Genomic DNA, 13,531 nt, shown 5'->3' with positions numbered 1-13,531 from the left:
CCCCCACTGGTATATGAGGCCCGGGGCCATCTGGGGCACAGATATTGCTGGGGTGTCGGAGGGGTTTTGCTCGTGAGGCTTTAGGCAGGCAGCTGAAGCGCTCTGTGGGACTGGTTTGTGGCCTGTTTGGAGAGGTCACCAGTCTGGGGGCTGTAAGGAGCCCCGAAGTTGAGCAATTCGCCCTGAGCGGACGCCCTCAGCTGTGCCCAGACACGGCCTGGTTCGTCACAGGGTCCCAAATCTTGAGCCTTGGCCTGAGCCCGCAGGCCTACACAGCAGTTTTTCAGCCCTGTAGCCCAAACCCCAGCAGCCCAGGTTTGCTGCCCTGGGCCAGCCATTGGTGTTTTAATTGCTGCGCAGGGTCAGTCTTAGAGGCTTCTATAATAAGCAGCTGTTACTTTGGGAACCTTGAACTTGGCACTGGTGCATATGTACATTTGCCTGCTTTAACCATGTAAACAACTTTGTTTCCTTTACCTTTATTATAAGGGTGGCTACAAACGTTGTCTTTGGGCGAGATCTAAGGTGCAATTCACTCAGGTAAGTAACTAGTCCTTTGGGACTGGCAGTAACTTGCATATTGCTGTGATCCTTGGCAGAAGAGACCATTTAGCACAAAGGGAGGCCCACCCGAGGCCAAGCTAGATCAGAGTCTACAGAGACTAGACCGGGGCTGTCTGGGACTCCATGGTAAGACTCACAGGTGTGGATGTGGGTGTGTGACTCTTGCTTCTGGGGCAGCTGCGTGACACCAGAAGCCCCTTAGAAGTGGAGGCAGGGCCACTGGTGCCCAAACCATGGCCCTGCCTCCTGCTATGCCCTGAGGCCAGGCCCTCATTCTGCCTCTTCCTGCCTCCTCCCATAAAGCCCTGTCTCCCCCCCCCCCCGCAACTGTGCCTCTTTGTCCCCTCTCAAGGCTCCTGCTGGCCTCCAGCTTGCACCTCTCTGTCCCCTCCTCTGAACTCCCTCCTGGACTGCTGCTCATGCCTCTCTGCTCCCTCCCCTAGAGAGGCATGAGTGGTGGATCGGGCCTCAAGGGAAGAGACAGAGCAGGGGCATAGCCACAATCTAGGTGCCAGTGGCTGCCCCACTAGTCAGGAGCTTCTGGTGGTGGTGCTCCAAAAACTGTGCTTTCAGCTCCTCTCAGTAGCAAGCATTCATTTCAGCCCTGGGTCTATGTCACTTGGTGCTCGGACCCTGAACAAGCTCTTCAGGACATCCTTAGTGGTGGTCCACTCTTTCCGTGGAAGCAGACTAGTACACTAGTCTGGGGCCTGCAGGGACTTCCATTGTGTACAGTGCTGGCAGAATAGGGATGGGCTGGCGCCAGAGTTGTTGACTCGAGTCCCATGACTTGAACTCGAGTCCGACTGAAGTCGCCTAGGTGATTTGACTTAAGACTCAACTCGGGTTCATTGTTTGTTACTTGAGACTCAACTTGAGACTTGCTAATTTTGTTAAATCGACTCGGTGAAAAAATTGTCCGAAAATGCTGATATTGATGGCTTGTACAAAAGTGATTTGACATTTTTTAAATTAAGACTTGGGACTTGACTCGAAAGTGACTTTAGGGACTCAAGACTTGACTTGAGACTTGAACTGTAGTGACTTGAGACTTGACTTGGAGTTGACAATGACGACTTGAAGACAACACTGGTCAGTTCCTGTGGGTGGTCAGACAAGAGGTCAGTGCTTTTTTTGTGACGGTACTGCCCGGTACGCAGTACTGGCTCCTCCAGACACAGTACCAGCACCTCCAGTCAGAGCTCAACAACTTTTCCCCTGGAGTACTGACACCTTTTTTTTTTTTTTTAACCAAAAAAGCACCCTCTAATGTTTTATGTCCCGGTGTGGAATGAATTGTGCCACCTAGGATGGGGGGTTGGGTGCAGGTGCCCCTCGGGGTCAGAAGGCAGGTCCCATAAGGGGTCGGGGGGTAGAGGTCAGAGGGTGGGGTCCTGTGGGGGTCAGGGGGTAGGTGAGATTGCAGCTCCAATAAAGGGCCAGGGGTCAGAGGACGGGTCCCAGGGGAGGGGCCATCTAGATGCGTGAGAAAGTGGTTCAGAGCCAGGCCTTCATTCTGCACCGTGATTGGCTGGCTACCGATTCTGTTGGCCAATGGGCGGTCGCAAGCCCCATGGGGGGAGGAGCGTCACGTGACTCTAGCGTGCGTCGGAAAGCCTGCGGCTGCGCAGCCAGAGGAGCGAGCCTGCTGACGTGTTTGAAGGACAGCTCCGTTAGCCTGTCAGCGTTCCGGCTGCGCGCTGGCGGGCGGGCTTGTGCGGGGATTGGTGCCTCTCGCGGGAAGCGGGGGCCTGCCGTTGCTATGACGGCTGTTGGCGGAGTCTCCGCCTTCCCGGGCGCCGCCATCTTGTTGTTGATTCGAACGGTCAGTAGCGGGCGAGGGGTGCCGGGAGCGAGCCGGGGTCCCAGCGCCGCGTGCCCCGGGCGGCAGGGGGAGCCCGGGCCGGTGAGCGGGGAACGGGGCGGGGCGTGTCGCGCGTACGGGGCCTGCCCGGGGCGAGCCGCCGGCCCCGGCTCTTTGGGGCGCGCTCCGAGCCCGTGCCGGGCCCCTCCCCCGGGCGCCCGCAGCCACCGACGCTCCCCTGCGGGCTCCGCCTGCAGCTTCCGCGGGGTCGCTGGGATGCAGCGCGGCCCGCGGGCAGGCGCCTGGTCTCCCCGCCCCACGTGCCAGGCCCGGGGCGGGAGCCGAAGCGAAGAGTGGTCCCGTCCTGGTCTGCTGCTTCATCGGGACGCGCCTGGGCTGCCCTCGCGCAGGCGGCGCTGTCCCAGGGTGGCAGTGGGGGCGTTGCTCTCAGCAGACCTGACCTCAGCGGGGCTGCGCGTGGGGCACTCTTGCCTTCATCTTTGTATTCGTGCCCGTCAGCTATTTGTAGATTTTGCATGTCTGTTCGCGTGTCTGTGCAGCCACACTTAAGTCGTGGCCCTCGGCACGTGCTGAGAGGATCGTTGTGGCCCCTGGGGCTTCCAAAGGTGCGTAGCCCTGCCTATGCCATTGTGCTTAGAGCAGGTTCTGTTTATGAGCTGTGCATATGCTTAATTCAGAAAGATGTATACGTCTCTCACTCAGGAAATCTGTGTTATAGTTCACGTGACAAAGAGCTAGGGCTCAGATTCCTGTTCTAAAAAAATCTGACATCTCAGTAGTGCTAAAATTGGTCTCTTTTGGGAGTAGGTATACAACCCACTAGGCTGTTTCGCTGTTGATGACTATGTAGTTGGGGTTGAGAGAGGGGTCTGTAGGAGTCTGTGCAGATCTTTTCCCTGTTCTTTAGTATTTCTTGGGTTATGGTAGTTCAGCTCTGAGCTGTATCATTTGTTTTCATTTCAGAGCGTTGAGCACTTAAACATGGCATGGTTTTAGAAAAGTAAACTCAAATTGTCTGTGGAGGCAACAGTAGGCTGAAATTGAACTGCAGTAATTCCTCATTTAACGCTATAGATGCGTTTTTGAAAATGTTCGTGCTAAGCGAAAACGTGCTATGCTGGGTCAATTTTCCCATAAAAATAACAGGAAAGGTGGGGGTTGCGTTTCAGGTGGTGGTGGCAAAGTCAATTTTTTGTTGGTGCTGGGTAGTCAACTTCAACGTTAGATATCAAGCAACACAAGTCGCTGCGGTTTGTTAAAACACAAAGATAAACATGAGTGAGCAGAGGAGCGCTGTGGCCATGTGTATTCATCCACTCATGCGTATTACCACTGTTTTCACCAACTTATACTGCTGCGCAAAGTAGTTCGCCACTTGAATATTTTTGTGTTATTTCGGGTACGGTCATGTTGTTCGAAAAACGGTCCCTAAAAAAATTCGTGCTATTGCGAAAATGTGTTAAGTGGGAACGTGTTAGAGTAATTACTGTACATGCAACTCGAGGTGTCTTTGGTTTTTTGAATATGCTAGGCTAGAGGTCTCCAACCTTTTTTTAAGCACAAAATCGCTTTTTAAATTTAAGTGCAATCCAAGATCTACCTCAAACTCAAATGCCCTTGCACTGCCCCTTCTCCAAGCCCCGCCCCTGCTCACTCCATCCTCCTTCTCTTTCACCAGTTCAGGGCAGAGGGTTGGGGCACAGACTCTGGTCTTGACTTAAGAGATTTGGAGTGTGAGAGCAGCTCTGAGCTGAGCTTGGGACAGGCAGTTGGGATCCTGGAGGGGGTTGTAGGTGCAGGCCCTGGGAGGGGTTTGGATGCAGGGGTTGCTTGGGGTTGGGGTAGGGGCTTGGGGTGTGGGGGGGGGGTTCATGACTGGGGTAGAGTTTTGGGATGTGGGCTCCAGCTGGGCACTGCTTACCTCAGATGATTCCTGGGTGCAGGTGCAGTGGGGCTAAGATAAGCTCACCCCTGTCCTCCCCCAACATCATCCCAAAAGCAGACAGCAAACTCCATCTCAAGTCCTGTTGTGCCCTCTCTCTGCTCTGTGGAGATAGGATGCAGAGTGGGAGAGGGGATACTTTGACATCAGTGCCCCCTCCTCTCCCTCACCTGCCTTGTGCAGAAAGCAGTGGAGAAAGGGGCAGCTGAAGTGCTGGCACTTGAGTCTTGGCTAAACCTCCAAGATCTACCAGTAGATCCCGATCTACTGGTTGGTGATCCCTGTGATAGATGCTAAGAATAAAGTGACTTGCACCTTATTTTAATATTGCACATGAAAACAATGTTAAAAGGATGAGGCAGTGCTAAAATTAAGGTTCCATGTCCAACCTTAGTTCCACCTCATTGTCTTCAGGCTATCATAATGCATATAGTTGCATGATCATGCACATACCACTTGTTCCACAGGTTCCCTATCTCATTCAGTACACAGGATGAATGGTGCTCATCATATTCAAGCCTGTGTCCTTAATCAGTTGGGATGTTGAGATCCAGTGATTTTTTTTTTCTGCCTGTCCCTGCCTGGTCCCAGGGACTGGCTTTGCTACCATGTTCATCTTGTCTGCAAGTGGGTGAAAGTTAAAGCTTCCGTGAGAGCATTAACTAAATTTCTTGACCCTTGTGTATTTAAAATCACAACCTAATTGCTGCAGTTTTCGTGACTTATTACTCTGAATAGATGCACTCTCCCTCCCCCCATGAATATAAAATCCAATATATAGCTTGTGTTAGTGATGTCTGTATGGATCCACCTGCTCTTGAGCCATTGTGCTATCAGGAGCAGCCCTCCCCTGCTACAGGGGAAAGAACTATATTGGTTTTTCCCTTTGAAGTTGTTTAGGATTTGCTAGTTTAACTGTTAAAATGTGAGAATTCCTTCTTGTTTTTATAAGCTGGAAGCTATCGGATCACAGGTGTGGCTCTACTGACCATCCACTTCAGAACATCTCCTACCCAGGCAGCCTCATTCATGCAATGGGCCAGTGAACACACACAATACTTGATCTTATTTAGTCACTTCAGACTTTTGTTTAAGGTGCTGTACCTCGTTGGTTGAAAGAGCCTGCTAATTTTGGCTGCTCCACTTGGCGCAGCTGAGGCCTAATTTTTCAGAAGTGCTGAGTGCTAGGGATGTGAATGACTAGTCACTTCCCCCTCACCCCTCTTGCTGCCTCTATCAGAAAGAGGCAGCAATGAGGGGGAGAGGAATGGGTTCTTGAAAGCAGCAGCACCGCGCAGACCCTGGGCTCCATGCAGCACTGTGGCTTTGAAACACCGCTTGCAGCCTGAGGTCCCCAGCTGACCCCAGCCTGCACATGGTGTTTCAAAGCAGCAGCACCACATTGAGCCCAGGTCTCCCACGCTGACCCCAAGCAGCATGGGGTCTGACACCGTGCTCTCTGCAGTGTTACAAAGTGGCAGCGTTGCATGGATCCTGGGGTCAGCATTCCCCTGCTGACCCCGGGTTTCATGCAGTGCTGCCGCTTTGAAATACCATGTGAAGCCTGATGCTGGGCTCCCCGCAGTGTTACAAAGTGGCAGTGCCGCATGAAGCCCAGGGTCAACTGGGAACTGTCCCTGGGCTCGATGAAGCATGCCACTGCCACTTTGAAATGCTGTGGGGAGCACGGGGGCAGTAGGGGACTAATGCAGTTTCCTGCTGGCCCCGTGCTCCCTGCATTAGTTCCCTACTGCCTCCGTGCTCCCTGCAACATTTTCTCCTTTGAAGTGTAGCAACAGCCTTAGGGTAGTTGTTACACTTCAAAGGCGGAAGTGCTCTTATTGACTAATTGATTTGTCAATGCAAATTATATCAACTATTTGATTAGCCAAATAATCAACATTTTACATCCCTACTGAGCACCTGGAGTTGCCGTTGAGCTGGTCAGTTGTGGGAACTTTGCTAATTTCAAGTTGGGCACTCAAAGCTTCTGGTCGCTTCTGAAAATATCTGCCAGTTGCATCTGCCAGTTGCATCTAAGTGTGAAATCCTGGCCCAGTTGAAATGATAGAAATTCTGCTTTGGACTTACCGAGGCCAGAATTTGCCCATAGGCCACTGCAATAACTTCAAGTATATGAGATAAATATTGTCACAGAGTTCTCCAAAGTAGCCGAAGGAGGACCAGCATATGACGTAGCTAAGATGTTTGGGTCAATACCGAGTGCTGAATTTTGGGACTCGATAAGCTGCATGTTCATATTGAAGGTAAGGTTAATTCTCCATTTTCTGTTTAAATTTGTCTGTGTGCCAAGTTGTTGACATCATTGTTGGGCAAAATTTGAGTATTACCCATGGCTCTGAGAGTTCACTCTGTAACAACTCAGCAGAGTTGTGCTCATTAGCTTATATGAAGTGTTGGCTGGCCTGAAGACAGCTGCTTCTGCTTAGGTGTTCCTACATTCTCTGAGAAGGCATCTCGCCTCAAAACCCTCCTTCCCCCGCAGAACAACAGAGTACATTTTAAGGGTCCTTGGCAAGCTCTGAGATGGACAGCCTGGAGAAAGGGGAGCTTGTGAGGAAAATTCAGCAGAAATCTCTGTGGGAATGCTATCAAATGCTTTGTTTTCATGACAACTGGAAATCTAGTCTGCTGTCGTTTAGAAACGGAAAGAGCCTAGTGAGAGGTATGGAAAAGGAAGTTGTGGCTCAAGTTAAGGAGCAGGCTGCCTAGACCCGTGGTCACCAACCTGTCAATCACAAGGGCTCGACCAGTAAATCACAAGGCGTTCAGGGGCCCCCCCATTTCTCCCCACCCCCAAGAAGCCCCAGTGGCAGTGGAGGTAGTGGTGGCTTCCTGCGGGGTGGACAGAAGTCCTGCAGCTGCACGCCACTTCCGGGGGTTCTGGTAGTGTGCTGGTTACTCCCCTCTCCTAGGTCTGTGGCACACCAGGGCTTCCCTGCTTTGCGGGAGGGGGGAGTCAGCCCCAGAGGAGGTGTGCGCCAGGGCTTCCCTCCTCTGTGGGGGAGAGGAGGTGGGAGGAGTCCTGGGAGGAGGCAGGTGTGGGAGACTCTCTGCCCCCAGCAACACCCTGTCCACTGCTGCAGAATCCCCTGCTCCCCCCCACCACCCAGTACCACCCTTCCCCAGTACCATGTCCCCTGCTTCCATCAGCACACTTTAGCACACATTAGTGAGGCTTAGGGTTTGTTTGTTTTTTGGGAGGGAGCTTTTTTTTTTTGCATCTCACTTGTGTGGCCCCCAGCTGATTTTTCTGTAGGTCAGTGACACCTGACTCAAAACAGGTTCCCTGCCCTTTTCATAAATAAAGACAATGCAGAAACTCTTTGTGTTTGACATAGTATTTTATTTAAAAATGAAGCCTGGCCAACAAACCCCCAATTGGGGCCAAGTCCCCATCTGGCTGCAGCATCATAATACTCCTGCACCCTCCCCCCAGGCCATAGATCTGAGCCTATCATACATTGGACCTCCCTGCCCTGAGCCCCTCACCTCACATCCATAAGCCTGTGGCTTGCTTAGTACCCCAACTCTACATCTGACCCCAACACTCCCTAGCCTGGAGCCCCCTCCCCGAGCCAGCGTCCCCTTCTCCACCTCCTGCATCCAAATTTCCTCCCAGAGCTTGCACCTTTCACCCTTCCCACGCCCAAATCCTTTATTCCCACCCAAGAGCCCACACATCCTGTCTCAACCCAGTGAGGGTATGGCTAGACTGCAGGAGTTTTTCCAGGATTCCAGAGAGATTCTGGAAAAACTCTTCTGCATCCAGGGATGCATTTAAAAAAAATTTTTTTTTTTTTTTTTAGTGGAAGAGCAAACATGCTCTTTCGGTAACCTGTGTATTCCTTGTTCCACGAGGAATAAGGGTGCTTCCGAAAGAAGGAGTTTTTCTGACTTTTAGGTCAGTCTAGACAGGCCAAATGTTGGAAAAACCTCTTCCTACAGAATAATAATAATACAAAAAAAAGTGGCAGTGTAGAGTGTATAAGGGCTGGGGATAGCAAGTGATGGAGAGGAGGAGACTAGAGAGGGCGGAGCTTCAAGGAAGGGGTGGGGCCTTGAGGGAAGGATGTGGCGGTAGATCTTGGCTTGTTTTGACATTTAAAAAGTGATCTTGGGTATAAAAAGGTTGGAGACTAGTGGCCTAGACATTCTCACTATCCCTGATGTGTCCGACATGCAAAGCAGGAGTCTTGCCAGCAGTGTTCAAAGGCAGCAGTGCGGGGCAGCAGGTAGCTGACCAGGAGCTGCACGAGCTTATTGGTTACCCATTTAAATGGCTATGCTCTTACATCCCTAATCTACACTGTTCTTAAAGGAGAGGTGTCTGTCACAGAGAACATTGGAGAATACACTGGAAGACTTGCGAAGTTTCTAGAAAATGCCAGAATGAGTGAGAAATGAGGAGCTGAGGGGAATCCTGTCCTGTGGCAGAAGTGGGCACAGTGGCAGGTGGCTTGGCAGGCCAGATTGGGCAGGGCGCAGCTGGAGCTCTTCCCCTCAGGCTGCCGTTGGCGGGGGCTCAGGGCAGGCTTAGCGCCTCCCCAGCAAGTGGCAGGAAGCTGTCGACGGTACCATGCAGGTCTGTGACCGGTAGGGCGGGCGGCTCGTGGGCCTGGGCCCCGTGCCGTTCCTGCGTCCATGGGGCAGCCTGTCCAGTAGGTGGGGATAGTGGGGCAGTAGAGTGCAGTGGGATGCAGCACCTCACGGTCTATCAAGCAGGTGCTGCCCAGGGACAAAGCTACAAGATGCTGCGAGTGGTGGAGCTGGTGGCAAGTCCCTCCGGGTGTTTCTACTCCCTGCACTCCTCAACGCTTGGCCCCCCGTGCTACCTGCTTGCCCGCCTCACCTCACTGCCACATCCTCCTGTCTCTGCCGCCACTCTGGCCTCTACACTACAGCCGGGAGGTGGGGCTTGGCTAGTTTACAATAAACTTATACAATTCTTTATTAACTAAGAATGGAGATTTAAGTGACACTAAGCAAGAAAAAAGACAGGGCTGTTTGCAAACAGAACTAGCTTTCTAGTGATTAAATTTTAATTCTAGCAAGTTATGTATTTGCCTCAAAATAGTTTCTTGCTTACACCAAATTCAGGAATGCCTCCCCTTCAGGCTAACAGGATCCAATCTTCACAGACTCTGAGGTGCTACGCTGTATGTCTCCTAACTAGTGGATAACTAGAATGTCTTATTGTATCTCTTATGTTTTCCAAAGTCCATTATCTTTGTCCCAAGGGCCAGGAAGATTTCCTGTGGGGTTCAGACTTGGATCCCTGTGTGCTTACTAAATTAATTCCTCTGTTGCTTGTGAGCTTGATTGCCATGTTTATCTTGTGTGTAAATATACTTTCTTTGTCCCTTGCTTTTGTCTAGGCCAGGCTGGGTTTCTGGGCTCCCTCCCAAATGCATTTTAAGAATACTTTAAAAAAAAAAGTATACCCATATACCTCTTTATACACAGCAATGTCCCTGGCTATTACTACCTGCCCAAAAGGATGTTACTATATTTTGCTGAGAATAGTGAGAGTGTTTGGGTTGCAGCAGACTGCTGCTGTGGAACATGGCTGTGAATTGGCCACGTGTAAGCATGGATCCCACACTGCTCTCTGCTACTTGTCCCTAGCACATCACAAGTAGCAGTGCAATTAATTGTGAAGTTCTGAACTCAAAAGGATTCACAGTTGCCTGACATTGATAGGAGTTACTTTTGGCATTCACGGAGCAGTTGAATATGGTGGACTGTTGCTTTTGGGTGGTTGGGTCATATCATTATTCAGGCTTAGGATGATGAGAAATGGCTGCAGAACTTTTTGATGAGGAAATCTATCATCCTGGAACTGCATGCTGAGCTTGCTCCAGCCCTGTGATAAAAGGACATCCAAATGAGAGCTGCCCTCTGGTGGAGAAACATTTGGCAATCGCAATATGGAAGCTGGTGATTCCAAACTACGATTGGCTGGCTGCAAATCATTTTGGAGTCAGGGGCTACGTCTACACTGGCCCCTTTTCCGGAAGGGGCATGTAAATTTCAGCAGTTGTCGTAGGGAAATCCGCGGGGGATTTAAATATCCCCCGCGGCATTTAAATAAAAATGTCCGCCGCTTTTTTCCGGCTTTTAAAAAAGCCGGAAAAGAGCGTCTAGACTGGCCCCGATCCTCCGGAAAAAGTGCCCTTTGAAGTAGGAATAAGAGCCTCCGGAAAAGGGCACTTTTTCCGGAGGATCGGGGCCAGTCTAGACGCTCTTTTCCGGCTTTTTTAAAAGCCGGAAAAAAGCGGCGGACATTTTTATTTAAATGCCGCGGGGGATATTTAAATCCCCCGCGGATTTCCCTACGACGACTGCTGAAATTAACATGCCCCTTCCGGAAAAGGGGCCAGTGTAGACGTAGCCAGGGAGTTTTCTCAGAGCGGTGTTAATGCAAGTGTGAAGGACCATGGTTCTTAGCAGTGAATGTGTGAACTGGTGCATGACTTTTCAGAAGTCGGATTCCGTAACTGTGGAGGGGTGATAGCACGCATATCCCAATTTTAGCATGGGACCACCTTGCAGTGGAGTACACCAGAGGAGGGGGTGGTACTTCAAAGAGTTGCAGGCACTTGTGGATCGCCATGAGCATTTCACTGACATCAGTGCAGGGTGGTCAGAAAGGTGCATGATGCGTATATCTTTAGGAACACCAGCTTATACAGAAAGCTGCAAGCAGGGGCTTTCTTTTCTGGGCCAGAAGATTATAGTGACGAATGTTGATATGCACATGGTGATCCTGGGAGTCCTGATGCACCCCCTTAACGCCATTGCTCAAGAATTGTTACATGGGCAGCCTGGACAGCAGTAAGGAGCAGTTCAACAATAGGCTGCATTGGTGCAGGATGACTGTGGAATGGGCCTGTAGCTGATTAAAGGTACACTGGTGATGTCTTTATTGCAGGTTAGACCTCAGTGAAAATATTTCCATGGATATAGCAATGTGTTGCACGTTATACAGTGTTTGTAATGGAAAGAGTGAGAAGTGAGCTTGGGGTGACCTGGCTGCTGTCAGGGCTAATAGAGAGGCACAACGGGGGGCAATTTCTTTGAGGATGAGAACCAGTAATATATGTTGCTGTGCTCTGGACTACATTACTTAACAAAAAATCAAGTTTTGCAAGGAAGCACTTGAGATTTTTGTGGTCTAGGATTCAATGAAAGCCATGATTAAACTGTGTTGCTGCCATCTGCTCTCACAATTGCTGGGGGAGGGAGGAGCTACCAGAGGAGGACTGACTTTCAGTGCTGTGTTTAGGTCCAGCTATCATTTGTAAAGATGTCCTGGGATGGAGTGAATGGGAGAGTCATCTCCTGGAACATGTCTTCCTTGCTCCATCTTGGGTGCTTTCTTACCTGGCAGAGATGCCCTGCCAGTGTGTAGGGGTGCCTTTGAAGGCCACATCTGCAGAAGCAGAAAGAAAAATACATAGAAGCATGATTGGTAAGTAGACACACAGCATTGAATCAACATAGTAAAATACACCTTTAGTACCATGCCAATCACTTTCTCACTGGCCTGTGACAAACACACATGCTGATGAACACCCCAAGCATCGTGAATTTACACGGGGGGGGGGGGGGGGGGACATTGTACGTGAGGAGAAAAGCAATATGAAAGGGTCATGTGACTGTTGACTAGGGACAATATTCTAAATTTTCCCACGTTTTTCCACAGATTGGGGGGGATCTTTGTACTATTCCACTCCTGAGGGTAAGCATGGGAGTGAGGGTGCATCTATTGCACACTTGCAACTTTTAATGCTTGCCTTTGTATTACTTTAGATTCTGCACAAGTAACTGCAGAATGGTATATGAAAGTTTCCTTTCCCAGGGAAAAGAACAAAGCAGCTGAGACTGGCTAGACCCCTCCGAAGTGGAGAACAGCTTCTAAGTGGCTGCACCACGGGGCAACCTCACCCTGGGTTCGACGTTATCATTTGCCTCCCCCTGTTTGTCAATGTCTTTGTCTTCTGGGTTAGGTTGACTTTCTTCTGGCGCTAGTCCTGCTGAAGTAACCACAGCAGGGATGTTAAATTTCAATTAATCAGCTAATTGAGAAGTCGATGGAATTTCCATTGACTACTCGATTAGTAGATAAGGGGGAGCACTCGCTATCCCACTGCACCTCTCCCTTTGAAATGTACAAGAGCCACAGCAGCTCCTGTAAATTTCAAAGGAAGAGAGGCAGAGGGAACCCATGCCAGCGGGGAGCAAAGCAGTCCCCCCGGCATGGGTTCCCCTCTGTGCCTGTTGCTTTGAAATGTACAAGAGCTGCAGATGACTCTTGTACATTCCAAAGGGAGAGGAGCAGCAGTGGGGCTGTTTCAATCCCTGTTTGTACCATTTCCTGCTGCCCCCCCGCCCCCCCGGAGATGGTGCTTGGGGGGGACTGGTGTTTAAGCTCGGTACTCCAAGCACTGCTAAATACAAAATGGAAGAGATTGTTTAGCATAAGTTAACAGAAGGGATGTCAATGTATACGAATGACTACACAATTAACTGATAAGCCTGAAGAAGAGCTCTGTGTAGTACGGAGGCTTGTCTCTTTGACCAACAGGAGTTGGTCCAGTGAAAGATAATATCTGACCACCTTATTGGTTTAAAATCTTATCACTCTGACTGCTGTCTTGATTCTCCCTTAACCCTCATGGTTCAGTTATGACACAACTTGAATTAGGGATGTTAACAAAAGCTGGCTTCCTGTGTGTACTTACTTCCGCCTTCCCTCCACCCCTACGCTGGTGCCTCTCAATCAGAGCAGCAGTGAGGGAGGCATCAGCTCCTGCCCCTTTTGCCCCCCCCACACTTGCTGCTTCAAGGGGGGGGCGCGTATGTGGAGCTGTTAAGATTAACCGAAGAGCTCAGACTTATTGGTTAATTGTGTAACCAGGTGCACGTTAACATCCCTACTCTGAATATCTCTGTATCCTATTGGCAAGTGCACATTTCAGATGGCATGAACATTATTCATCTTCTTGGGATATAGCTACATAGCAATGTTAGCCTTGGGCTAGTGGGACTCGAGTCAGCTGACCTGTGTCAGTAAACCCTGGGCTTGAGTATCTAGGCTAAGGATTTTCTGATCCATGCTCAAACCCAGTGCTCTGGCATCACATTGCAGCGTGCAGACCTGAGTCAGTGCGCCT

At 50.4% G+C, this 13,531-nt stretch overlaps 1 protein-coding gene across 4 annotated transcripts in view; it reads left to right on the top strand.

The window, feature by feature from the left end:
• Positions 1-2,234: 2,234 nt before the first annotated feature.
• Positions 2,235-13,531, top strand: part of IP6K1 (inositol hexakisphosphate kinase 1) — a 36,930-nt gene continuing 25,633 nt past the window's right edge. For 2 of the 4 annotated variants that reach the window (XM_075939599.2, XM_075939596.2), the window contains exon 1: positions 2,334-2,470. The gene's annotated coding sequence lies outside the window, so the exon portion shown is untranslated. Of the gene's footprint in view, positions 2,471-2,602; positions 2,995-13,531 lie in introns of those variants that run through there. The other 2 variants (XM_075939597.2, XM_075939598.2) reach the window with 2 other exon arrangements.

This window comes from Pelodiscus sinensis, chromosome 11, assembly GCF_052426305.1.
Source record: "Pelodiscus sinensis isolate ZL-2025 chromosome 11, ASM5242630v1, whole genome shotgun sequence".
Lineage (NCBI taxonomy): Eukaryota > Metazoa > Chordata > Testudines > Trionychidae > Pelodiscus > Pelodiscus sinensis.
Note: the sequence above shows the minus strand (reverse complement) of the source record. Positions and strands in the feature narration are given on the sequence as shown.